Source organism: Ursus americanus, chromosome 2 (genome assembly GCF_024610735.1).
Source record: "Ursus americanus isolate L20-20 chromosome 2, mUrsAme1.1.p, whole genome shotgun sequence".
Classification (NCBI taxonomy): Eukaryota; Metazoa; Chordata; class Mammalia; order Carnivora; family Ursidae; genus Ursus; species Ursus americanus.
In genome coordinates, this window is record NC_142128.1 from 78,651,818 (window position 1) to 78,676,758 (window position 24,941).

The window sequence follows — 24,941 nt, forward strand, 5'->3', positions numbered from 1 at the left end:
CTGAAAGCAGTAATTACTGTCAGTTATTTCAAAAGTTACTGTTAGCTTAAAATTTAAAAATAAAACATCACAACCAATTTTAAGGATTTTTTTAAATTATATTTTTTATTAGAGAAAGTTTCAAATCTTCTTTCATTTCTATTCCCATCCACCATTCTTTCTCCACTATTGGATTATGGAAGCAAAGTCTGGACATCACACAAGGGCCAGTGCTAGGGAGGGGCAAGGGGGGCATTTGGGGGGCAGCACTGGAGGGGTCCTCAGTCCTGGTCCTGCATCATATCATTTCACCAGCAAATAGTTTAGTATGTGCCTGTCTGTATAAGACAAACTCTTTTGTTTTTAAAGATTTATTTATTTATGTTGGTGGGGAGGGGTAAAGGGAGAGAGAGTCTTAAGCAGACTCTGCACTGGGCACAGAGCCCAACATGGGGCTCGATCTCACAACCCTGAGATCACAGCCTGAGCTGAAACCAAGAGTCAGCCGCTTAACTGACTGTGCCACCCAGGCCCCCAAGATAAAACTCTTTAATTAAAAACAAAGCAGGGGAGCCTGGGTGGTTCAGTCATTAGCGTCTGCCTCCGGCTCAGGGTGTGATCCTGGCGTTCTGGGATCGAGCCCCACATCAGGCTCCTCTGCTGGGAGCCTGCTTCTTCTTCTCCCACTCCCCCTGCCTGTGTTCCCTCTCTCACTGGCTGTCTCTCTGTCAATTAAATAAATAAAATCTTAAAAAAACAAAACAAAATAAAGCAAAACCCCCACAGAACTATGTTACTATTATCATACTTAAAATACCAATCCCTTAATATCACAAATGTCTCGTCTGTGTTTAGGCTTCTCTGATTATTTCATACTATTGTTTTTTAGGTTGATTTGCTTGAAGGAGATTCAAAGTCCACACGTTGCACTTGGTTGATACAGCATAAAGAAAATCTCTTGCCATCCACTGGTTTCTCCATTCCTCTTTTTATTGCTATTTAAAAAAAAATTTTGCCTGTAATTCATGGCTTAAAACAAAAACAGGTGATTTGTCCTATAAAGTTCTCTACATTCTTAATTTTGTAAATGCATCTGTGTGACATCATTGAATATGTTCTTCTGCCTTTAGTATGTCCTGTCAACTGGTAATTAGATCTAGCGACTTGACCAGTGTCTTAGTTCAGGCTGCTATGACAAAGTACAAGAGGCTGGGTGGCTCATACACAGAAATTTATTTCTCCCAGTTCTGGAGGCTGGAAGTGTGAGATCAGGGTGCAGGCATGGTCAGGTTCTGGTGTTGCAGACAGCTGACTTCTTGCTGTATCCTTTCATGGCAGAAAGAGTTGGCTAGCCCTAGCCTCTTCTTATTGGGGCACTAATCCCATTCAGGAGGACCCCACCCACATGACCTAATGACCTTAAAGGCCCCACCCTCCAAATACCATCACATTAGGAATTAGAGTTTCAACAGACAAATTTTGGGGGAACAGAAACATTTAGTCCATTGCAATGAGATTCAATGTTTCTGCAAGGCTATTTCATAGGTAATGTTCTGTCCATCCACACAGACCGATAACGTCTGGTCATCTTGCTTTTTGTGATGTTAGTAACCACTGAAGATCATTGTCTAGATTCATCACTGATTAGAGTTACAAAATAGTGATGATTGGATTTTACTAGTCTTCTTTTTTTGTCGACTAGAATACTTCTTTAAAGGGGAATTTCTCCCCATCAGCTACTTGTTTACATTGAGATACAGTTCATATGGAAAAGGCAGATGAATGTGTGATTCTTTCCCTTCGTGTAACAGTTTTCAGGGTAATGTGTCCATTTTCCTTTATTCTCCAAAGATGACCAATGAGGTGGTGATGTTTTGTATCATCAAGAAATCATGGATTTATAATGTATTTGATGTGTTTCAATAAAGTTTTCCAAACTGTTTGCAATTGGAGCCCCTTTATGTTGGCACTTGAAGCTTTTTGATAAGATCTGGTGGTCTTTCTGGTTGCCTGGTATGACTGGATGCTCCAGGCTCATCTTGCATAATTCATAGCCCAGCTCTAGAATCAGCCATTCCACCAAGGAGCCCAGATTTTACAATTTGAATAAAAAGATTTAAGTCCAGAATTTCAAATGTCTACCTCTATTATTATATATTCATTTGTTAAAGGAATATAGTTAATGATCGTTCACAGTCCAAGGCGTGGAACCAATGGGAGGGAAGCCAGTTAAGGCCAAGGCCAGTAGAAAGAAGAGTGAGAAGGAAGATATCTATTCCAGTTCCTTCTGCTTCCTCCCATCTTCCCTACCCGTTCGAGCCCAAATTTCTGAGCATCATGAAAAGTCAAATGTTGCCTTTTTCTAAATGGAAAATTGTTATTGGTCTAACAGATGTAGTTGGGGTAGGAATAAACTTGGGTATAAAGAATTGATTAAAAGACCACTAGGAGGAAAATCCATTTTCCCTTTTAAAAGTAAAGCATTCTTCTTTCTTTCTATTTCTCTGTCTTCATTTTTTTTTTTTTTTTGGATTATGGATGTATTCTTTTGAGTTTGATATCCAAGAAGGAATGCAAAAGTTTGGGTCCCAGTATAAGAAATTGGAAAGCGTAGGCAGTGAGGGGTAGTACTGGGTTTTCTCAGGTCCCCCCAGGGCACAGGAGATGGAAGCCAGAGCAACTGTTCTCCATCTAGACCTGGGGCTGGAGATGGGAGTCTCCAGTGGACCCAGAAGAACCTGGGGCTCTCACATTCCTTCTGCTCCGTAATTGTGTCTGCAGCACCATAGCTCACTGGGATGTCCTTACCCATGGGATTAGGAGCAGTGTTTTATATGGGGGAAAATAGTCACCTCTTCAAACTGCCTGGAATTATTTTTGTTATCATTTCAGGGGAAAGCCATAATAGCATTTCTAAAAGTGGAGTGGTTGCTTTCTTTATTATTCCCTGTATTTCTTCATTGACATTTTTTTCTAGGATGCATTTCCACAAAAGTTATTGTTCAGGGAGAGACACAATTGAAATCAATTGCTAATTAAATTTGTGTCTAAATTAATAAATCACAACTATTCAGATCAGATCTGTCTGAATAATTTCTATTATGGTGAACATAATTGTTAGATTCAGCATTTAATGAACTGTATTGTTCGGTAAAACTCTTATGACAATTGGGACTAATAGAATATATTAACCTTTATTCTTTCCAACTTGACATTACATTGGACCATGTTAACATGAAAGCACCTGGAAGAGTTTCATCATTACGTAGCCATTGTGACTCCACTGGCCTTTGGATGGAGCTTATGAGGCTTTGGGAAATTAGCAATGTTTGATGTTTGTCAGTGAGTGTCCTTATCACAACCAGTTTTGAGAGCATTTGGTTCTGTATGTGCATGTCTTCATAAGATGGAAACAGTACCAAGCTCAAGAGCCCCATCGACTGTCAACAATGTATTTGGAGCACCCATCTATAATGTACTCTGGGTCTTAGGCCCTGGGGCAGGTGCATAGTGGAGTGATAGAAATAAACATGACTCTTTTCCGAAGGGAACACACAGTTGAATGCAGACAACAGGAGAGCATTCTAAGAAAGCAGAAAGAATGCTCATTCCAAAGAAATCTAAGGACATTTAACTAGAAGTAGTTTTGTGGACCCTATCCAGATGTGGGCTATCTCTAAGATGTGATTGCTTTCCTAGGGAATGTATCAAAATTTATGACATCCTCTTGGCTGTTATGTCCTTCAAAATATCAGCATGGCAATCTGGAAAACTCTTCGCATGAACTCTGTTTTGGGAGATGTCTTTAGAGTTTGGCATCTGACATTTTTAAATGCCCAGCGTTGAACATCTGTTTCTGTCTTTGTAACTAGGAAAATAACCCCAGTCCACAGAACTAAGCAGTACTGGGTAGAGTTCCAGTTAAAGGTGTAAGTCGGCCTCCCATGTCTACCTGTGACACCAGTCAACCTGTCAGGGACAACAGTCAGTGCTAACGGCCTTTTCCTGATGCCAGGAGCTGAGGGTCAGAGCTCGCCTTCTCTCACCGATTGCAGACCAGCACTTTGTGCAAAATCCTCTAGCACCGAGTAGTAGCCAGGGGCCTTTATGTCTTACAGTTACTGTAAAACTGGCCCCAATAAGCCATGGAAGGTGGCTTATTTCCTGCCTCTGAGAGGGGGCATGGTGGGTTGGGAGGATATATTCCAGAGTGTCATCTGCCCAAGTCACTCAGATGGACACCCACGTCCACTTTTCTGTTGTTTTGTTAAAAGTAATAAACCACTTGTAAGGGGCACGTGGCTAGGATCATTAACTTTCGCTTTAAGCAGATTCCTAAGAGAAACGCTGAACCCTAGTGATCTCTCTAGAAGGAGCAGGACAAACGCCAACACCCTCACGTCTGACGATCTGGGGATTGGTGCAAAGTCCATATTTGATTTACACGTGCCACTTGGACTTTCAGTCATCTCTGCTCCTTTTGACCATTTTGGCCTATGGTCTAAAACATGGAAATCTTCCCAAACTGATCAGGATTCATGTTGGGAAATTTTCCGAGAGAATGTACAAGAGTTTTGAAGAGTTAGACAGGATTTAGCAGAAAGCAGTGGGGAGGGCAGCTCAGGGGGGAGGCACAGAGGCGCTCTTCCTGAAGGGAGAGCGAAGGCATAACTGACTCCAGGTGTCTCCTGACGTTCCCAGGCAGCTGCTGTCAGGCCCATACCCAGAATCTTCTACTTCCCTCCCTGTCCTTAAGGCAGTTAGGAGAGAACCAGGCTGCTTCTCCAAAGTTGGTCTTCCAGGATGTTCTCTTCCCTCCCTCTCCTATCCCCGATTCTCCTCCTTCCAATCAGTCTGTTCCCAGGCCTCGGACTAATTTTAGCCCAACTGTTCCTGGGCTCGGGGTGGATGGAGCAACTGCTCCTGTCGGTCTTGCTGTGGGCGCTTGGTGGATGTCAGCCATTAGCAGGACTCTCCTTGGCCCAGGGCCCAGTTCAAACAGAGCAGAGCTTGGAGACAGCCCACAGAAGGGACCTGGAGCTTGTGAACAGGTGCTCTAATCCCTTTGTGAAGGTGGTTTCTGAGAGTGGACACGAGGCGAGTTTTCACATGGTTGATTATGGGAGCAGGAGAGGGGACAGGGAAAAATCGATTCCTGAAAATAGTACTGATGTTCTTCCAGCTGCTTTTTCAAAACCATCAGAGATGGCATGTGGAAGGTGGTGAAACGAGGTATAATTTATCAAGCAGGCTAAAGGGGACCTTTCCAGGACACGGTAGGTATTTCTGTTTGGGTGCAAAAATATTTAGTTTTGAAATTATTAAACAACATCATCATCTTCTTGGTGATTTTATCCTTTCGGTAATCTGAGCAGAGCGCATATGTATTTGTGTCTGCAAATTACTTTGGAAAATGCATATTATTTGCTTGTTCTGAAGAGGCTCTTAGGCTCTGTTGTCTAAATAGGAAATTTGGATGTAATAAAATGGGACTATTATAGACTCCCAGACAAATAATAACAGAGGCTAATACCTTTAAAAATTCAAAAAATTTTTTAAAAAAGGTCATTTTGATTAGATAGCAGGACAAAATTCAGTAGAAACCTCTACAACTTATTTCTTTCTTTCTCCGTTCCCTCATTCCCTCGGTTTTAACACAGTCAAGGCAAATCCCCTGGATACAAGGGAAAGTTTCTTCCTGCTCTCTGAGAAACAGCTGAGGCTGTGAGCCTCAGCACCAAGAATGCCTCCTGCCACTGGGGCCCCCTGGGAGCTGTGGGAAGGAGCAACTGGATACCTTCGAAGCAGATTCTGGATGTGTACGTGCTGGTGGAGGAAGAGAGTAGGGGCAAGGTATCTGACCGAACATTTTACAGGATGGGACGTTGGCGAAGGTCCGGTCCCTGTCATCCCTGGGGCCCATTTCACCAATCACAAACTTTGGTGCAATTTTTCAAATGTGATCACCAATTGACCTGCAGAAATCCAGAATCTTGACTTTTCTTTGTTCATCTCCCCTTTCAAAGGCGTCTTAACGAGGGTGGGCTTTGGGGCTATCTTAGCAGGCAATCTTTTTTCTTCCTTTGAACTCCTATGGTAATGACGTGCCTACTGCTTGGTTTCAGACTGTGCCCTGTTCTTCTCTTCCCTGAAACTCAGGTTTGCCATCTGGAAGATAAGCAGAGGTAGCATTTCTTTTCCCAAGATATCTTATGCAAAATTTCAATGGATAGGATATATACTAATAAGAGCTGCTTTGCTAGCCTCAGTGAGGAGCCCCACCTGTCCTTCTTCACCTGCCTGTCCCTCAGTTCCTTGGTGGTCCTCAAGGCTCGCAGGGAGGTGAAGGCCCGGAGTTCCACTGGTCACTGTTTGAGTCCCAGAACAGAATGATTGCTAAGTCTTTCCAGTTCTGGGGTTTGGATGTTCTAGGCATTTCATGGGTAAGTGGCCATCTCTGGCCTCCAGCGTTGGCTTTGGCATGTGTGAAGGAGAAAAAGAGGGTTAGACCACTGGTGATTGCCCTCCTACTCATTTGCCTTCTTTCGATGGAAAGGTTTGATGACTTAGGGTCTCCTAAGCCAATCTCCTGGAACTGCATGTTTGGGGGAATCTTCTCCCACATGGCTTTCCCAGTTGATTTGGGGTGTCCTGGGGCAATATTCATGTTGTTTCGCTGAAGAGGAACCAATGCCTTAATTTGCCCCTTATATCTGCGGAGCACATGGCTCTGGTGCTGGGGGTGTAGGGATCTGCTTTGTAGGGCATCAGGAGCTGAAAGAGAGGCTCTCAGGAAACACCCAGCAAAGGGACAGGCCTCACTTTCTGGAAACTTCCATGGTTGTAAATCTTAGATTTCCTTCTTGGAGAATCAGAAAGATCAGTATTTACTGTGAGGCTCCTGGCTTCTTCCACAGCCTCTCTGTACCCCGCCCCCCCCCCGGTCACATGACATGCTGGCTGCTTTCTTCTGGAGCCCTTGGTGTCCTGAATGATAATGGATGAAAGATCAAATCTGTCCCACACAGGTAATCTTTGCCATCTTAATATTTGTTAAGCTTTTTGATTTACTGAAGAGTTAAAGTCACATCAGGTCAGAAAACTGCACATTAGATCTGCTTCATGAAACACTCTGAGCGAATGGTTTAACTCATTTATTTCACCATCTTTAAACCAATGTAGCAGAAGAATTGCACCTCCCCTTTATAAATCTTCCCATTCATTTCTGACTCAGGTTTATGGGAGGGTGCAGACCTAGTCTGTTCTGGGGTTTTACGTATGGCTGTGGAAACCTGACATACACTGCTCATCACGGTGAGCAAGCACGGCTCCCATATGCTAAATTAGCCAGAGAACTCCATCCGGGAAGCCGGAGGCATGTGCTCTGCTGATGGGACTTCCCTTGGTGTCTCAGAGTCACCAGTCCCTTACCTTCCTCTCTCTTCTGCCGCCCCTTGGTTTTTTGTTTTTCCCCCACGTTTCCCTCTTTTACTCCAGAAGTTCAACTGATTTGAAGAGAAATTTAACCAGCAAAGGATTTTCAGAGAATCATTGCAGATGCCTCTAAAAGAGAGGGTTGAGAGACTGTGGAAATGTGACTTATGTAAATGAGGTCCAGAAGAATCCAGTTGTAGCTTTTTGTCCCCCATTCAATTAGTCCCTAACTCCTCAGAAAAGGAGTCTCTAAAGAGGGACACGATGGCTCGAGGCATCTGTAGCAGCCTGGTAGGAGAGTCGCCCCTGAGGTAAGATCTGAGGCTTGTGCTGAGTGACTTCTTCAAGCGTTGAAATTGGCAAGGGGGTGTCCTTCCCTGGAAGCCTGACTCCTTCCTAACGTGATCTAACACAGGGCTGGGACATTAGGCTTTTCATATTTCTATTTTCTAGATATTTCAAGTTTCATTTGTGGTCTGATATAGAAACAAATTTTAAAAAATGTTCCAAGGATATTTGAAAAGAATTTCAAAGCGATAATTCAAAATATGCAATATGTTTCTATTACGAAGTTCAAAATATATTTATTAAATCAGGCTTGCAATGGTTTCTTCATATCTGTTATATCCTTATTTATTTTTTGTCTATTTCACCTATTGATTTTTTTGAAAGGCAAGTGAAGCTCTCCACCATGATTGAGGTCTTCTCAGTGTTTCCTGGTGTTCCTAATAGATTTTACTTGATAAATTTCTCTGATTTTTTGAGGAATTTATAAATATATATGATGGCTTGATCTTCTTTGTGAATTATACCTTTATCACTGTAAAATATTCATCTGTATTTTCTTTAACGTACAGCTGCTGATACATATTTCTAATGATTATTTTCTTTAGAATGCTTTGTTGGAAAATTAAAAGAAAACTATAAATGATAATATGGTAAAACCCAGATGCTCACTACCCCTGATGAACAAATGTTAACTTTTTTCATGTGTACTTGAGATTTTTTAAAAAATTGATAGACTTTATTTTTTTAAAGGAGTTTTGGGTTCATAGCAAAATTGAGCAGAAAGTACAGAGAGTTTCTAAATTACTCGCCCCTGGACACACACAGCCTCCCTTGTCATCACCATCCTGCACCTGAGTGGTGCATCTGTCAGCATCAGTGAACCGACACTGACATGCCATTATCCCCCAAAGTCCATTCTTTACATCAGGGTTCATTGTTGATGTTGTACATTCTATGGGTTTGGACAAATGAATAATGACACATATCCAAAGTTATGGTATCACACAAAGTTTCACTGCCCTGAAAACTCCTCTTTGTCCTATCCGTTCATCACTCCCACCTTTCTAATCCTTGGGAAACACTGATCTTTTTACTGTCTCCATGATTTTGCCTTTTACAGAATGTCGTGTAGCTGGAATCAGACAGTATTGCAGCCTTTTCAGGTTTCTTCTTTCATTCAGTAACAGCATTTAAATTTCCTTTACGTCTTTTTATGGATTGAATAATATTCCATTGTCCGATATACCAGTTTACTTATCCATTCATCTACTAACGGACATCTTGGCTACTTCCAAGTTTTGGCAATCTTGGATAAAGCTGCAATAAACATGCATGTGTACGTTTTTGTGTAACCATAGTTTTCAACTCATTTGGGTAAATACCAAGGAGCATGATCACAAGAGCATATAGTAAGAGTATGTTTAGTTTTGTAAGAAGCTGTCAAACTGCCATCCAAAGTGGTGTAACCATTTTTTGTTCCCTCCATCAATGAATGACAGTTCCTGTTACTGTACATCTTTGCCGTCTTTGGTGTGTTCAGTGATTTGGATCTTGACCGTTCTAATAAGTGTGCAGCGGCATCCCACTGTTGTCTTCATTTGCAAGTCCCTAATGATGTGTGATATCGAGCATCCTTTCTTATGCTTATTTTCCATTAGTGTGTCTTCTTTGATGAGGTGTCAGGTTAGGTCTTTTGCCCAGTTTTTAATGGTCTGTTTTCTTGTTATTGAGTTGTAAGTGTTCACCGACATTTTGGGTAACAGGTCCTTATCAGATACGTCTTTTGCAAATATTGTCTCCTACTTTGTGAACAATTCATTTTTAAAGAAAGAAACCATCATAGAAAAAGTTTAAATTTCCTGTATTTCCCTCTCTAGTCCAATTCCCTTCTATCCCTCCTCAAAGGGAACAATTCCCAAGAATCTGGTGTGTATTCAGTGTAGACTTTTATGTATTTACTACGTGTATTCATTAATGACATAGTAATGTTTTGTGCATTTAAAATTTACTTAAAAGTTCTCATACTGTACAAGAGTTCCCTCCCCATTCAGTCTATGTTTTTAATTTTTTTATTTGTATTTTTATTTTGTAAAAGATTTTATTTATTGCAGACAGAGAGAGAGAGAGAAAGAGAGAGAGCATACTGGCGGGAGTGGGGGGAAGGGCGGGGGGGGAAGCAGACTCCCCACTGAGCAGGCACCCTGATGCAGGGCTCAATCCCAGGACTCTGGGATCATGACCTGAGTAGAAGGCAGACACTTAACTGACTGAGCCACCTAGGCACCCCTCAATCTATGTTTTTTAAAGATCTATTCACATTAATACATATGGATATACTTATTCATTTTAACTAGTGTAGAGTATCCTACCCCATGAACATATCGCACATTTTTATCCATTCCCCTATGCCAGTCATTTGAATTATTTCTAATTTTTTGTTCTTATGAATAAAACTTCAATGTCTCATTGTACTTGTATGAAAGAGTTCCTCTGGTGTATGAAACCAGAAATGGAATTTCTGAGTTATAGGGTGTGCGGGAATTTTTTAGTTGTACTAGATATTGCCAAATTGCTTTTCAGTGTGATTTATGTCAATATAGACATGGAGCATGTGAGGCTTCTATTTTTCCATATTTTTGTCAATGATTGGTGTGGTCAGAATTTTAAATTTTTGTCAGTTTAAAGAATTGGAACTGGCATCTCACTGCTTTTAAAAAAATTTGTTTGTTGGTTTTTTTAAACTGCATCTACCTGATTTCTATTGAGTTGGAGCATTTTTATCCTTATTGGCCATTTTCTCATTTGCTTGTTGCCTGTTCATACCCTTTGCTCATTTTTATGGGATTGTTCATTTCTTATGGAGTTATAGGAGTCATTTATGTATTCTGAAAGTGAGGACTTCATTGGCAAAGATGAGGTTTAAAGTATTAAACAAACAGAAACAGTGAAACTCCAGCACAGCATGAGCAATTACTGATCACAACACATCCCATATTTGATTAGAACAAACTAAATTCATAAAAACATTTACAAATTTTTATTCTAAAATTATAGAGATGTGTTCCTTTATTTTATTTTATTTTTTTTAAAAAGATTTTATTTATTTATTTGACAGAAAGAGAAATAGCCAGTGAGAGAGGGAACACAAGCAGGGGGAGTGGGAGAGGAAGAAGCAGGCTCCCAGTGGAGGAGCCTGATGTGGGGCTCGATTCCAGGACCCTGGTATCACGCCCTGAGCTGAAGGCAGACACTTAACGACTGAGCCACCTAAGCACCCCGAGATGTGTTCCTTTATATCTAGGTATTTAACTAGACTTTTTAATGACTATGATAGAGGATCAATTCTTATTTTAAATAAGAAAAGCCCATTGTCCCAATTTCATCTACTGAACAGTGAATTATTTCTGTACTCATTTTTATGCCCCCTCCATGTTATACAAAGGTATCTTATATATCAGGTCTGTTTTTGGTATTTATTGTTTGTTTAATTGATTTATTTCTTTATCTTTCTGTCAATATGACACTTTTTAAATTAAACCACAGCTTTATAAAGTATTTTGATTTTTCACAGAGCAAATCTTCTTCCTTGTTCTTTTTCTGAAATATCTTGGATATTTGTGGACATTGACTCTTCCACGTAAATTTTAGATTCAGTGTTTAAATATCCAGGAAAAATTCTATCGGGATTTTGATTAGAATTACAGTGAATTTATAGAATAATTAGGGGAAGAACTTTATGGCATTGAGGTTTTTGTTTTTGTTTTTTTATCCATGGTCATGATCTATCCAACCATTTACTCAGCTCTTTTTTCATGTTCTTTAATGATGTTTTATGCATGTTTTCATAAAGTTTCACATGTAGTTTGTAGTTTGATAGTAATCTACCAAAGTGGTTTGTTAAGGTACCTTATGTTTTTGTAGCTGTCATGAATTCTGTTTTGTTTTCTATTATGTTTTCCAATTGGTTATCAACTGTATTTGAATGTTATTGATTTTTGTGTGCATGACTAGCAAGCTTGATGTAGTTCTTATCAGTTCTAATGGCTTATGTGCAAATAATGACAATTTTGTCTTGTTCTTGTCTTATTGCTTTGGCTAAGACTTGGTATCAGGCTAAACAGTCTTATAAATCAGGAATAGAAAGAAATGTCCTTGAGTTGGTGAAGGGCATAGAGCACAAATTACAGCATGTATTACATTTAATGGTAAAATTTTAAATGATAAAATTTCAGATGTTTCCCATCGATATTAGAAAAAAGGGTCCCTACTTTTCTCCTACTAATAACTTTTTTTGTAGGTATGTTATTAGGTTAAGGAAATTTCTTTCTATTCCTAGATAGCTAAGAATCTTTCATGAATGGTATTTAATATTATTAAGTTTATATTGTACTGTATGTGTTGAGATATCATTTGTATTTTTGTCCTTTAAACGGTTAAACTAGGGTATTACTTTAAAGGGGTTTGATGGTAAACCATCCTTTCATTTCTGGGATAAATCCTTCTTTAAAATTAACATATTTTTATATACTAATAGCTTCAACTTGTTAAATTTTATGTTTGGTTTGTTTTCCATGCTCATTAGTGAGATAGGTCTGTATTTTTCTTGTTTCTTCTGCCACTTTCTTGCTTGTGGATCAAGACTATACTAGTTTCATATAACACAATGATGGGATGCTCTCTCTTTGATTTTATTTTTCTTTAAGTAAATATCATTAAATTTTCTGTCTCTGAGATTTAATAAAACTTACCCAAAAAATTAAACTAGCTCTTCTTGATGTCCATTTTTTTTGAGGAATGGAGGCAGGAGTGAAAAAAATATTTTAACTATCAATTCAATTTTTTTAAAAAATGACTTTTGGTTTACTTAGGGTTTCTATTCCAACTTAAATTTGATAATTCGTATTATACATTTGATAATTTTTATTCTTCTAGAAAATTACATTTCATCTATTGCACAATGTTATCTTTGTAGTTAAGTTCCTCTTTTCATTCTGAATATTATTTGTGCCTTCTCATTTTTTTGTATGTAGTCTTACTACTTTTCTGAATAAATGCTTAACTCACTTATTTTTAATCTTGTTAATTTTTGATAAATGCATTTAAGGTATATATTTTCCACTAACTAATACGTTAGCTGTATCCTTGAAGTTCTGATAAATAAAACTTCTCTAAATAGTTAGAAAACTTTTATAATTTCTTCTTTAACTCAGGAGTTATTTGGGAGTGTGATTTTTAGTTTCCAACTGTTTGGTTTCTAAGGAAAAATGTTTCTTTCCTGTTGAATTCTTATTAATTGAACTGTGGTTAGAAGACATGGGTTTTATGATGTCAGTTCTTTGAAACTGTTATCTAGAATGCAGTCAACTGTTGTAAATATTCTATGTAAAACTGAGAGGAAAATTTAGGTAGAAACAAAGTTCTTGAATTGTAATTAGATACTTACATTGAAATTTCAATTGCTGCGGTATTATAAAATAGATACTGACCAGACTAAACTGTCATTCCCAAGTGCAAATTTTAAAAGTAGGTGAACCAGAACCAGTTTAATGAGTTTTGGGCCCTTTACTTGGAAATCATAACTGTTATATCTAATTGATGTATTTTTAAAATATCTCAGTGTTCCTCATTAGTTCTAGTAAGGTTTTTCAAGTAAAATCCAGCCCCGTTTTTTATGCTCCTGTCTTCGATGCTCTTCTTGACTTGGCAAATTTTGTTTTATTTTGGTTTACTTTTCTCTGCCTCTGAGGTGGGGTTTTTTTTTTTTTAAAGATTTTATTTATTTATTCGACAGAGATAGAGACAGCCACTGAGAGAGGGAACACAAGCAGGGGGAGTGGGAGAGGAAGAAGCAGGTTCATAGCGGAGAAGCCTGATGTGGGGCTCGATCCCATAACGCCGGGATCACGCCCTGAGCCAAAGGCAGACGCTTAACCGCTGTGCCACCCAGGTGCCCCTGAGGTGGGTTTTATTCTAGTTTTCCCCTACTTTTTAAAATTCTATACTGTCTTTTAAAAAACTCAATAAAAAATCTAGTATTTCTGTGTTGGATGTAGAGAAAGAAAATTTAAATGTAAGATCACAGACCCATCTCTTTATTTTCAACACTTTGTTTTTGTGTCGTTTCGGGTAAATCTCTTATAAAGAGTTCATATTTGGCTCTGCCTTTTATTCTTTCAACCTAATTGAGAATCTTTGTCTTTCATTAAGGGAATTTAACCCACTGACTTCTGTTCTTTAGGATAAGTGTTGTGTCTGGTATTGCTCCCTGTCCTTTGTGGCTTCTGTTCTGTTTATTGTGTGCTTTAGTACCCTTTTCTTTTTCCTAGCTTTTGCTTGGATGACAGCTCTTTGTAACCGTTCTTCTCCACCCTCCACAAAGGGACTTGGAATGTTAACATCGTAACTGCATTCTTCTAAGTGAGGATGTTTACATTTTTAATGAACATTCTAAAATGTATTTTTCTTTATTAATTTTATGACTTAAAATGATCTTCTTACACAAAAAATTAGGTTTAAACATGCCTTTATTTCTTTCTTTCCATCTCCTCCTGAATCTCAGAAAAATCTAGGTTCTTGGGGCACCTGGGTGGCTCAGTCGTTAAGTGTCTGCCTTCGGCTCAGGGAGTGATCCAGGGTCCTGGGATCGAGCCCCGCATGGGGCTCCTCTGCTGGGAGCCTGCTTCTTCCTCTCCCACTCCCCCTGCTGTGTTCCCTCTCTCGCTGGCTGTCTCTCTCTCTGTCAAATAAATAAATAAAATCTTTTAAAGAAAGAAAGAAAAAAAGAAGAAAGAAAGAAAGAAAGAAAGAAAGAAAGAAAGAAAGAAAGAAAGAAAAAGAAAATCTAGGTTCTTATTTCCAGATTGGTACTTATTTTTCTGTTAGGCCATCTCTTCTTTTTATTTATTTATTTATTATTTTTATTTATTTATTTATTTTTACCATATCCTCTTTTTAAACCATATTTTTTTCATAGCTATACCATCAACACTTATTTAGGAGTAATTATGCATATTACTGGTTTCATTGATCACAATTAATTCATGTGTATTATGTCTTCTTTTTTTATGAGGTCTTCAATTGAATTCATGTTCAATTTGTGGAATTTTTTTATGAGTACTTTTTAAAAAAGATATTTATTTTAGAGGGAGAGCAGGAGGGAGGGGCAGAGGGGGGAGAGAGAGAGAGAGAGAATCTCCAGCAGACTCCCTGCTTGAGCAGGGAGACTTACGTGGGGCTCAATCCCACAACGCTGAGATCATGACCGGAGCTGAAATGAGCTGAAATCAAGAGTCAGTTGCTTAACCAACTGAGCCACCCAGGTGCCCCTATGAGTACTTTCTTTATAGAGAGACATAAATGGTAGACTTTCTGAATATGTGCATGTCAACATTGCCATGATTTCACTCATATGTGGAATCTAAAAAACAAAACAAATAAACCAACAATCAAAAAGCAGAGTCAAACTTATCGGTACAGAAAACAAATTGGTGGTTGCCAGAGGGAAGGGAGTGGGGGAGGGGCAAAATAAGTGAAAGGGAGTGGGAGGTACAGGCTTCCAGGTATGGAATGAAGTAGCCAGGATGAGAGATGCAGCCCAGGGAATACAGCCAATCATGTCGTCATAGGTTGTGTGGTGACAGATGGTAGCTGCACTTGTGGGGAGCATAACATAATGGACAGAGAAGTTGAATCACCAGGTTGTACACCTGAAACTAATGTAACATTGTGTGTCAACTATACTTAATTAAAAAAATCTAAATTCCTTTTCTTTTGTGTTCAGGAGAAATAATTGCTACACTGGATAGAGAATTCTGTGGAGAACCTTTGTTATAAGAATTACGTATAAAGTATCTTTCTGCGGTCTTCTTTTTTAGTGTTAGGAGAATTCAGTGACAGTCTTGAGTTGTTGTTGTTTTGAATTCTTGCTAATGTAGTCCGACTGGAAATGTATACAATATGTACGAAACAGTTTTGTACATTTGGCAAGACATGCTTTCTTCTGATTTTTTTCCTTACTCTTTTTGATACTTGGCAAACTTTTTCAATGTGAAGAATTGGGTTTTCCTCGTTATGAAGAACTTTTCTTCTATTTTCTTTTATTACTTAGAAGAACAAATTCATTATTTGTTCTCTCTCATCCACTACTTTCTTTTCTTTGGGATATCTTTTTGTACTGATGTTGGCTCTCTTGGCTCTATCCTCCATGACTCCTACCATTTCTCTTCTTAAATCCCAATACTTTGTGTTTTTGCCTAGTATTTTGGGAGAATTTCTTAAAGCATTCTTCTGAATTACAAGTCAGATTTCATTCATGTGTATTCTGCTGTTTACTTCCTCCACTGAATTATTATGTTTGTTATTAAAAAAAATTCCAATAACCCTCTTGTTCTCAGATTGTCCTAATTCTTTAAGAAACAGCAACCTGCTGCCATTGTAAAAAATAAGTTTTATTGGGGCAAAATTTCACATAATAAAATACACCATTTTAAAGTACGCAATTCAGAATTTGGCAAATGTATACAGTTGTGTAATCATTACCACGACCATCACATAGGATATCTCCATCACCCCAGCAATTCCCTTTTGCCGATTTGTACTTCATCCCTTTCTTCATCTGAACACTTGGCAATCATGGGCCTGTTTTCTGGCACCGTAGCTTTGCTTTTTCTAAAATTTCATATAATGGAATTATTTATTCTGTACTCTTTGGGGTCCGACATCTTTCATTTAGCATGCTATTGAGATTTGTCCTTGTTTTTACATATATCACTAGCTTGTTTTATAGCTGAGTAGTATTCCTTTTCATGGATACAGCATGGTTTGTTTACCTATTCCTCAGTTGATGAACATTTCTTCCTCCAACCCGCATTTTGGACATAATAAAATATGAAAATATTCATGTACAAGTCATTGTGTGTACAAAGTTTTATATTTGATTGGTCATACAGTAGGTGCATATTTAGTATTGTAAGAAACTGCTAAAAGATCTTTCTTTTTTTTCTCATTCTTTTTCTAAGGTATATTTAAGAGAGAGAGAATGAGAGAGCATGCACACAAGCATACGGGCGAGCAAGGGGAGGGGCAGAAGGAGAGAGAATCTTCAAGCAGATTCCCCACTGAGCATGGAGCCTGATGCAGGGCTTGATCCTGGGGTTGCGACTTGAGTCGAAAATCAAGAGCCAGCTGCTTCACCGATTGAGCCTCCCAGGCACCCCACTAAGATGTTTTTCAAAGAGGTTGTCCATTTTGCGTTCCCATCCGCAGTGTATGGAGCTCCATTTCTTCTTGAGTGAGCTTTCAAAAAATCTTTTTAATCTAAGTTGGAAACTATTGGAAAGGCATCAGGCCCAGGAAGGACCCCATTACGGGCAGTTTTGGCAGCTCCTCTGGCCCCTATCAGCCGCGTATCTGAAACAACTGTGTTCGCAGAGGATATCGGTCCTAACATGAAGAGCGACTTCGGATGAGAAAGAAGGCAGCAGTGGAGTTATTGGGTACAAAGAAAGCCCATAGGAAAGGTGAGTGGCTCTGGGAACTTCTCGTTTGCATTGTGTAATCTCGTTTTTTGTAACTACTTGCCTAGCAGAGTCTATGGTTTTATTCAGGTAGGGTGAGAGTGTGGGCAGGGGCTCTAAAAAGTTGACGTGGAAGCTGGGTCTCTTCCGGGTATAGACAAGATAGGCAGGGCCAATCTTTCCTCCCTGTTCTTAGGCTCTTGTCTTCATAGGAATCCAAATTTTCAGACATACAGGTAAGATATTTATTTTCGGTAAGGTGACAAGATTTTTTTTTACACTAACTGAATTGCCTCAGAGAGAGAATTAATAAAAAGAGAAAGACAGCCTCTGATATTATATCACCATCTTCCTAGAATACCATCATATCGCTTATATTAGATATCAGTTCCTGCATCACAAATTACCCGAAGCTTAGCAGATGAAAACAACGAACATTTAATATCTCCCACAGGTAAGGAATCCAGGGGCTGCCTAGCCAGGTGGTTCTGGCGCAGCATCTTTCACAAGGTTGCAATCAAGGTATTGGCTAGAGCTGCAGTCATCTCAAGGCTCGAATGGGGAAGGATCTGCATCCAAGCTCACTCACTTGGTGGTTGGCAGGCCTCCGAATATCTGCTTCCAAGCTCATTTAGGTGGCTTCTGGCAGGCCTCAGTGCTTTGCTACGTGGACCTCTCCCCAGGGCTGCTTCACAACATGGCAGCCATCCTTCCCTGGGGAACTTGAGAGAGGACACTCAAATGGAAGTCACTATCTTTTCGTAGCCTAATCTCGGAAGTGACATCCCGGCACATGTACCATATTCTGTTCTCTAGAAAAAGGTCAGTAAGTCCAGCCCACAAGCCCACATTAAAGGGTTGAGGATTACACAAAAGTGTGAATACCAGGAGCTAGGGATCATATAACTTCTTACTTGTTTGTTCTTCCGTGTCTTGGTTGGAGGTTCACTAGAAGCAGACCTGAAGTAAGGGTTCAATTGTAAATAGTTTATTCGGGAGATGATCCCAGGGAAATCTGGTAGCAAATGGGATGTGAGATAGGAAGGTAGGGAAGCCAGCTCATAAAGGGAATGTTTTTAAGGCACTTACCACCCTGGGCAGCTGGAGATCGATCCTGCGGGGAACTCTGGGAAACAGTATAGAACATACCACAGTGTTATCCCAACCAAGGACTGAGGAAGCTGAAGTATTTATCTACAGACTCTCCATCCATTATTGATTAAGGACTGCTTGTGGAGAAATTAATTCTCTGGTACTCCTGCTTGCCCTGCGTATACTAAGAGTGCTTCCTTGCCTTCCTAATCACCCCCTCCTTCAATCCTACCATCTATGAAGGTAAAGATATGGGTGAAACATCAAAGCGTTTGCCATACCCAGCACGACTGTAAGTTTCATGAAGGCAAAGACCATCTGCCTATCAGTTTCTTCCCATTGCATTGTCATTATCTAGCGTGCCACCTGGCACATACTGTTGCTCAACAAATATTTGTTGAAAGAATGCAACTCACTGATGATGGCACCATGAAGGAACTCATGTGCAGTGAGGGAGACAGCCTTGCACTGATAACTACAACAGGGTAAGTGCTGTCCTGTAGATATTAATGGGGTGCTCTCGGACTCTAGGGTAGCAAATGCCAGTTCTGCTTGGAAGTGGAGATGAGGCTAAGTAGGGTTTCACACAAGGGTGGAAGTCTGAATTAAGTTGTGTGGAAAGATGGATAGAATTTTCTGGTAAGATTCTGTTGCTTGGGAAAAAGTAGAAGAGTACAGGGAGAAAGAATGAAGGGCAAAGGCGTATGTTATTTATAAAAATGGGGGATAGGTCCTCCAGGTCCGTTCTCTCCCTTGTCCTTACTCTACCCTAGAAGTTGTCTGTAGTCTGTGCTTTTGGGGCTCTCTCTGGCATGACGTCTTGTCCACAAAGTCATCACTGGCCTGATAGTCTGAACATGTGTTAGTGCCCTCCCTTCCCAACACACACACACACACACACACACACACACAGAAAACAGTGGTTTCAAAGTCCTTATGGCAAAGATAATCTTTCCTTGATCTTTGAAAAGGCAGGTACAGTACATATACACACATAACAAATGTTTTCTTTATGTATTTACTATTTGTAGGAAGTCTAACCCTAATCCATCATTTATTAAAACAGGACAGGATTTATTAAATTGGCTCAAGTTTATCAAATATGTACAGATTTTTACATAAATTAATTTGCTTGTTAAATATTTGTGAAATTTATTAAGACTTTGGAGGAACTTAAATAATGCCTGAGCTGTCCAACTTAATTTGGCTTAAGTTTTTTTGTTTTTTTAACCTAAGAGATTGATGAGACTCTGAGTTACAGACACAAGACTCTAGACAGTCAGTTGAGAGAGGGTCAGGAGACAGGTGTCACCAGGTGGGGTCTGACAGGCAATGAAAAGTGACATCTGGGTACTTTTGGGCAAACATCTCTGTTCAGTAGGCCTGGAAGATTTTGATGGTGCAGCTTGGGGACAGCGGAACCCACTACCCTCTGACAATGCCCTAAGAGTCATTGTCATCTGGAACCCGTGATGCCTTTCCTGCTGCTCATCGATTCAGTAACGTACCGAGCCCCTGCCACGTGCCAGGCTTGGGCCCCCTGGGCTTGGAATACAAAATGACCAAGACGTGGGCCTAGTTCTCAAAAAGCAGGAAAGATAGACCTACGATATAAGTTTCAAATTCTAAGTTCAAATCCTGTGTTCACCATTTGCAGCCTCTCTGACATAAAAATTACCTGTTTCTTTAGATCTTCATTTCTCAATGCAGAAAATTAAGGTAAATACATAGAATTAGTGGAAATACTAAGTTAAGGCGTATGAGAACGTCTGAGTGGCAATTCCTGCCCTCTAGTTACAGCCAGTCAACAAGTCAGTCCACTGAAGATCTTTTGGGTCCATCCACTTCGCTCTGCCACTGCTTCCACCTGGTCCCAGCCACCCATATCACCTGCTCAGTGATCTCCCTGAACTCCTCTTTGTCTTCTAATCCATTCTCAAGACGGCAGCCTAAGTGGGTTTGTTTTGTGTTTTTTGTTTTTAAGTCTAAGAATGATCCTGCCATTTCCTGACTTCACAACTCTTCAACACCTTCTTGTTTCTCTTAGGACAAAATCCTACAAAGACCTGCCTGACATGCCCACCCCCTAACCCCTAGGGCATAGTGGTTAGTGCACCTGCATTCAGGTTGCCTGGGTTTCAACTCTGGCTCTGCCACTTTGTGCTATATGGTGGTGGGTTCTTGGTCTTCCTCTCTCCAGGCCTTTCCCCCTTTGCCTTCCCTCTCCTTTGAGTGTGTTTTATTAATCCTTAAGTCTCAATTTAAAAGTCATGCACTCCAGGAGGCATTTCCTGGTTCCCACCCCAGACCAGTGTCTCTCTCTAATATATGTGCCCATGACACCTAGTATCTCATCTAATGCTCATCGCACATAGGGTCACCTAAACAATTTCTGTCTTTTCAGAAAGATCCAAGCTTCCTGAGTCAGGGGTGCCACACCCCTTATTCACCATGGTTTCCTCAGCTCATGCACAGTGCCTAGAGATAGCTGGTACCAAATGACTGTGTTAGCAATAAAACAGAGCCGAACTACCTGTAACAGCGTAACATACTATATCTGAACTTTTTATAAACTATTATGGGTGCCTATATACCTGTCTCACATCCAGAAAAACAAAGTATTAGCTGTGTCCAGAAAAATAAAGTGCCCTGCTGAGAGTTGCTGACAGATATCTGACCCCTCCAGCAAGTGCCCTGGGGGTGGGGAGGTGGCTGCAGAAGTGTTATTTGGTGCTGGTGGTAGCTGTCCATGCCAGAGTCTGTTTCTTCACACCCAGAAGATTCTGGCAGCCTCTAAGATCCAAGAGTGAAGTTTCCCAAGAAAATGAAGGCCTCCAAATGTCCAAATGCCTTCCAGAGTAGGACTCTGCCCCAGGGAACTGGAGCAGGAAATATGCAAATTGCATTAGGCACCTGGACATCATGATTGGAGTCCAGGCACTAAGAATATTTTATTTTCCGCAATGTTGTATATGAAAAATAATTCCGGAACGAGGAATCCTATGTGTCCCAAATTCACATACAATGTCTTCAGAGACTTAGATTTTCATTTGGAATAACTTTTAGTGAGGCTTTTAACACTTTAGTTACCTTGGAGCTCTCTCCCTTGCGAACTGTCAAAAAAAAAAAATAGAAGGAAAAGAAAAGAAAAAAAGTTCTTTATAAAAGTGTAATACTGCAATATAGCCTTTGATGATTCATGTAAGTGTCTTCACATTATATCTGAAGTTAAGAGCAGGTGGTTTTGTGTTCTCCCCCACTTTCCCCTGATAGGATCGCCCCGTGGTAATGCCGCAGGCAGGAAGCTTTGGGAGGAGCTGGAAGTTTAGGCTTTTAGGGAGGATCTACTTGACTTCAGACTTTAAGGTAGATGATGAGGATGCAAAGATTGGAAGATACCATCCACACTTTGGAGGAGCTCAGAGTTGAGTGGGGGAGACATAGGAATGGAAAATTAAAATACGATCTGCCGCAGACTAGAATAGAGGTGTGTGGTGGCAGCCCCAAGAGACCCTAAAATGACTTCATAGAAGAGGTGAGGGGTGGCCGGGGGATCTAAAAGGCAAAACCTATGGTATTCCAATTGGTTAGAATTGTGAATGAGCCTATTTTGTTCAAGGGAAAAAGTGAGAAGTTCAGGGTGGCTGAAGCTTTTGGGGAAAAGTGAGGATTTTCTGGACAGGAAAAGGGAGGAGTAGAGAGCTAGATGGGGACACTCAACCCCTCTTCTGCAGGCAGAGGAACTGGCTGGGGATCCCCACAAGGAAGCAACATGATGGCATTTATTTCCAGCATAAGAGCACTGGAAATACCATGCTGGACAGAGTGGAGCCAGACAAAAGCCAGGCAGGGTGTGCAGTTAGTAAGAAGGGCTTCAGGACAATCCCAGCGCCTGAGTGACCATGGGCTTAGAATGGGCCGGGGCAGGGGGACTGGAGAAGGGGTGATTTCTGAAGCCCTGTTGGGTGTGGTTTCTACTTTTTCCAGAATTCTTTCAGTGCCATTTCCATTAATGTCCCATCGAATGCAGATCCAGGTCCCTTTCCTTCAGCCTTCATTCCTCCTTCCCTACAGAAGTTGAAAGCGGCTTTAATAGGGCAACAGGTCCAATGAATTCAGCTCCGAGGGAAAGGGCAGCTGCTGTGGGCTCTTCTCAGTGTGGGCTCGAGAGGCCACCATTTGAGCGCTTTGACTCGCTAGGAGGGGCTCTCAGAGGCCAGTCTTTTCTTGCTTCCCTCTTGACTCCCTTGCGAGATGAACCTGGCCTCCATTTCCTCTGCCCAGACATCCATTCATTCGCAGGCTCCTTGTGCTGTGCGTTGGACGATGGTTCTGCTCCTGGGGCATGAGACGGCCCCTTTCAGGAAGGCCTGGAACTCTCTGTGGTCTTCAGAGGAGGGGAGAGGCACTGCCCTGTGGCTGTCTGGACCAGGCCAAGGCTTTGCCTCTCTGGCTAGGATGGGAGGTTCAAGGTAGCAGGACTATGAGAGCTGTGAGAGCACAGTGAGAGCATTAATTGCTCTCGAGGACATCAGAAAAGCAGCTGGTTTTAAACAGGATCTGAAAAGGTGGCCGCAGGTTGTCTCTGTCTTCGCAGTTGGGGAGCGGAGTGTCCCCTGGAGAGGGCGGGGCTGCAGAACACCTCAGGTCATGGCCGGCTGGCATGGGACCTCACCTTCACAGACTTTCCAGAACTTGCTAATCAGAAGTGGAACAAAGGAGCCAGGAGACGACAGCGTGCCCAAACTCAGGGCGACGCGACGGGACAGAAGCAGAGTCGGGCTTGTTCTGGGGAGGAGTCAGAAGCTGCACCGTTTGAGAAGGAACTGTCCTGTCCCTCCTCACCCCACCCCACCCCATCCCACCGCACACTCACCTCCTGGCCTAGTGGTGAGGAGGCATTGAAGGTCACTCTTAAAACGCTTTTATCTGGAACGAAACACATGTGTCACCTGGCGAGGAGATGAATTAACCTATCAGCAGCCATCCTTGCCTGGGAGGAGGCCGACTCCTGGGGAGTCCCAGAGCCAGAGGAGCAGGTGGCCACTGTGGGCATGAAACAGTCAGATCTCCGAGGAAAACTCCATCCACTTGTGAATTTTGCTTGTGAATCCAGGAGGCTGAAGGCCTGGATTCCCTACCCTGGGGCCCGCCTGGCGTTTTCTTTCCCACCGTGGCTGTCCCTTTGGGCTTGTGAACCAGGAGTCATCGTGCTTATCACCTGGGAGAGCTCAAAATGACACATGAAAAGCCAAAGTGGGTTTTTGTGTGAAGGCTTCTCCACCTCCTTTCCCTTTCTACCAAGCAGATGAGTGTTTTCACCCACCTTTGTGACTTACAAGCCGCTGAATAGCACTTGTGGGGTTTGAATGTCACATAATAGGCATTGTCGCCAATAGAGAAATGCCCCTTTTTGTGTTTCTGAGCTTTCCTGTGCTTACTATCTTTTGCGTGTACACTCTCTCTTTCCCGCTTTACAAAGTGGCCGTGAACAATTCCTGAAAATGTTTGTCCCTGTTTTTTCAAGGATATATGTCATTGGAATGCTGTGTGGGAACTGCTGTTTCCCTGGGAAACCATTCCCCAGGCGGAGCTCAGCTGGGCATGTGACAGGCGGGCAGGGTGTGGCTCTGAGCCCATGGACGGGGGTTTAAGAGTCGTCACATTCTGGAGGACTTCCTGAGTCCAAACAGTGGCTGCACCATCACCTGGTCATGGAACCTTGGGGGCCCTTACTTAACTTCTCTGTCCCTTGGCTCCTCATCTGTAAAATGTATTCTGATCTGCACTTCCCAGGGTGGTGAGAAATTTCTATCAGTTAATGTGAATAAGGGTCTTCAAAGAGCCTTGGCTCGCAGTAAGCACTGTACATGTTTGCCGACATCATCGTCATTATTATTATTATATTATTGAATTTTAATATTGCTTTCTCTGAGGACTCAGCAAAACATCTTTGACTAATTTTTCAAGATGGGCATATGTGATATATTTTCTAAACCTTCTATAGCTCTTTCTCTTACCGTCACACATTAAAGATGATATGACAAGGCTTTAAATTCTTGGATCACAACTATTCCCCCTCAAAATCCCATGGATAATTCTCTGTTGCTTTCTGAAATTTAGTGTGGCGAAGAAGTCTAAAGCCGATCCTATTTTTGTGTCTTTGCAGATAATCTGGGTTTTTTAATGTGAATTTTTGTAGGATTTTTTTTCATCATTGTAATTCAAAAGTTTTGGCAGAATGTCTAGATGTGGTTTTCTCTTCATTAGTTTTGTCTGGAAAAGTCTTTAAAATCTACTTACAAATCTTTCTTTAGCTCAAAAAATGTGTCTTTTGTCACATATTTATCTATTTGGGTTTTGCTCTTTTTCATTTATTCTGTATCCTGCTTCAGAGGTAGCGGCCACTCACGTGGCCTCTCCGTTCTCTCCGCTTCGGTCATTCTCTGTCTTGTCATTTTTACCCATTTTCCCTGTATGCCTTTAAAGTACGTCCTTCAAAACAATACGACTTTTTCCAGTATATCATTCTGTGTTCTTTATTGACTCTATTTTGTAATCTAAGTACTGCTATTGAAATTTAAGTATTTTTTCTATCATTCCATCTCTCTCTCTCTTTTTACCTTTACATGC

At 40.9% G+C, this 24,941-nt stretch overlaps 1 long non-coding RNA gene across 1 annotated transcript in view; it reads left to right on the forward strand.

Moving 5' to 3' along the window:
* Positions 1-24,941, forward strand: part of LOC148110665 (uncharacterized) — a 140,217-nt gene that overhangs the window by 96,068 nt on the left and 19,208 nt on the right. Inside the window, exon 3 of the long non-coding RNA XR_015726492.1 lies at positions 16,719-17,219. This is a non-coding gene — a long non-coding RNA (uncharacterized LOC148110665). The remainder of the gene's footprint in view (positions 1-16,718; positions 17,220-24,941) is intronic.